Here is a 3626-nt window from a genome sequence, read left to right as displayed (position 1 = left end):
ACTATTCTCATTTTGTTGTATTGTTTAAAGGTATCTGGATAAATTATGATTTTCAGTTATGTCTTCATATTATGAACACAGATGATTTTTCACTATAAACTAATTTTTTTATTACAATCAACCTTTTTTACTTCATTGATCAGGGTTTTTTATGAGATTCTGATGATTATTCCAGACCAAGCTATCCTTACATTGCAGCTATGTTCTGCAGTACCACATTGATATGGTAATAATTAACTTGTCTCTCCTCCTTTCATCTGAGAAATATTTGACATTCTGATCTTTATTAGTCGTTATTAGCTATCTTCTTTTTTCTTACGTCTTATAGCATGGGTGGTTTTTCATATATGCTTCATCTAACAGGGATTTTTTGTTTTTTTAATTTTAAATAATTTTTTCAGAATTTCTCCAGTATCATTTTCTTGTCTGTTTTGAGGGGGGGCAGGTTAACACATTTGTACATTTTCATTGCATAGGTTAAGAGGTAAATCATTGAAGAAAAAAAAGGAAGAATCAGAGAAAAATGGAGGGCTCTTTTAAATAGGTAAAATATGTTTATGTGTTCTTATGCAATATAATTACCAGCTTTGCAATCTTGCTATTTTTGTTGGATGTCGTGCTTTTTCCATCTATTATCTATCATAGAAGTTTATTGGCCATTATTGTCCTTAGAAGATGGGGTGGTTGCCAGGACGATGTGATTCATAAGGTATGTTGATTGTGCATCTATTTCGTATTATGATTTCACTTCATTTTTCACTGAAATATTTTTTTTTTACTACTGTCAACCTTGTTTCACTTCTTTTAAGGTTTTTCAAGAGTTTCTGATGATTATTTCCGACCAAGCTATCATTACAATGAAACTATGTGCCGTAGTACCACATTTATGCGGTAAGATATAACTTGCCCCTCCTGCTTAAAACTGAGAAATATTTTACATTATGATCTTTATTGGTCATTATTCTGTATCTTCTTTTTTCTTACATCTTTGAGCATGCGTAGTTTTTCATATATATTCTTCATCTGACAGGGATTTTTTAATTTTAAATAAGTTATTCAAAATTTCTCCTGTACCATTTTCTTGTATGTTTCGAGGAGGGGCTGGCGAACAAATTTGTAATTTTTCATTGCATAGGTTTAGAGGTAAATTATTGAAGACGGAAAATGATGAAGAAATAAAAATGGAGGACCCTTTTAAATAGGTATATTTTGTTTATGTGTTCTTATGCAATATAATTGCCACTTTTGCAATGTTGCTTTTTTTTTGTGGGATGTCGTGTTTTTTCCTCTATTATCTATCATAGAAGTTTATTGGCCATTCTTGTCCTTAGAATATGCAGAGGTTGTCATGACGATGTGATTGATAAGGTATGTTGATTGTGCATCTATTTCGTATTATGCTTTCACTTAATGTTTCACTAAAATATTTTTTGTTACTACTATCGACCCCATGGCACTTCTTTTGTTAAGGTTTTTCATGAGTTTCTGATGATGATTCCAGACCAAGCTATCCATACATTGCAACTATGTTCTGGAGTATCACTTTTATCTGGTAAGAATTAACTTGTCCCTCACTCTTCAATCCAAGAAATATTTTACATTGTCATCTTGCATGGTCATTATTCGCTATCTTCTTTCTTCTTGCGTCTTTGAGCATCTGTAGTTTTTCATATATCCTTTATCTGAGAGGGTTTTTTTGTTTTTTTTTGTATTTTAAATAAGTTTTTGAAAATTTCTCCACTATCATTAACTTGTATGGATTGACGCAGGGCTGGTTAACACATTTGTACTTGTTCATTGGATAGGTTCAAAGGCAAATCATTGAAGAAAGAAAAGGATGAAGAAGAGAAAAATGGGGGACCCTTTTAAATAGGTATAATTTGTTAATGTGTTCTTATGCCATATAGTTATTAGTTTTGCAATGTTGCTTTTTTTGTTGGATGTCGTGCTTTTTTCATCTATTTTCTATCATAGAAGATAATTGGCCATTATACTCCTTAGAAGATGGATCGGTTGCAATGATGATGTGATTGATTAGGTATGTTTATTGTGCATCTATTTCCTATTATGATTCCACTTGCTGTTTTACTGAAATGTTTTTTTTACTACTATCAACCTTGTTTTACTTATTTTGTTAAGGTTTGTCATGGGTTTCTGGTGAGTGTTCCAGACCAAGCTGTCCTTGCATTGCAACTATATTCTGCAGTACCACATTTATCTGGTAAGAATTAACTTGTCTCTACTTCTTAAATCTGAGAAATATTTTACATTGGGGTCTTTATTTGTCATTATTCGCTATCTTCTTTTTTCTTACGTCTTTGAGCATGCGTAGTTTTTCATGTATATTCTTCATCTGAGAGGGTTTTTTTCATTTTAGATAAGTTATTCAAAATTTGTCCTGCATCATTTTCTTGTATATTTCGACGGGGGGCTGGCTAACACATGTGTGCTTTTTCATTGCATACATTCAGAGGTAAATCATTGAAGAAAGAAAAGGACGAAGAAGAGAAAAATGGAGGACCCTTATAAATAGGTATAATTTGTTCATGTGTTCGTGGAATATAATTACCATTTTTGGAATGTTGCTTTTTTTGTTGTATGTCATGCTTTTTTGCTCTATTTTCTATCATAGAAGATTATTGGTCATTATTGTCCTTCAAAGATGGAGCGGTTGCCGTAATGATGTGATTGATAAGGTATGTTGATTGTGCATCTATTTTGTATTATAATTGCACTTGATTTTTCAGTGAAATATTTTTTGTTACTACTGTCAACTTTGTTTTACTTCTTTTGTTAAGAGTTTTCATGAGTTTCCGATGATTATTCCAGACCAAGCTATCCTTACATTGCAACTATGTGCTGTAGTATCACATTAATCTGGTAAGAATTAACTTGTCCCTCCTGCTTAAATCTGAGAAATATTTTACATTGTGATTTTCAGTGGTCATTATTCGATATCTTCTTTTTTGTTACGTCTTTAAGCATGGGTAGTTTTTAACATATCCATTGTCTGAAAGAATTTTTTGTTTTTTTTATTTTAAATAAGTTTTTGAAAATTTTTCCACTATGATTTCCTTGTATGTTTTGACGGGGGCTGGTTAGCACATTTGTGCTTTTCATTGCATAGGTTTAGAGGTGAATCATTGAGGGAATAAAAGGATAAAGACGAGAAAAATGGAGGACCATTTTAAATAGGTATAATATGTTAATGTGTTCTTATGGAATGTAATTACCAGTTTTGCAATGTTGCATTTTTTGTTGTATAATGTTCTTTTTGGCTTTACTTTCTATCATAGAAGATCTTTGGCCATTATTTTCCTTCGAAGATGGAGCGGTTGCCATGATGATGTGATTGATAAGGTATGTTGGTTGTGCATCGATTTTGTATTATGATTGCACTCGATTTTATGCTGAAATGTTTTTTGTTAATAATGTTAACCTTGTTTTACTTCTTTCGTTAAGGTTTTTCATGTGTTTCCGATAAGTATTCCAGACCAAGCTATCCTTAAATGGCAACTATGTGCTGCACTACCACATTTATCTGGTAAGAATTAATTTGACTCTCCTCCTTAAATCTGAGAAATATTTTTCATTGTGACTTTTATTGGTCATTATTCGCTATCTTA

The sequence above is a fragment of the Wolffia australiana genome, chromosome 17, assembly GCF_029677425.1.
Source record: "Wolffia australiana isolate 7733 chromosome 17, ASM2967742v1".
In the NCBI taxonomy this organism is placed as follows: domain Eukaryota; kingdom Viridiplantae; phylum Streptophyta; class Magnoliopsida; order Alismatales; family Araceae; genus Wolffia; species Wolffia australiana.
The sequence above is the reverse complement of the archived record's forward strand: the minus strand, read 5'-3'. Positions refer to the sequence as shown.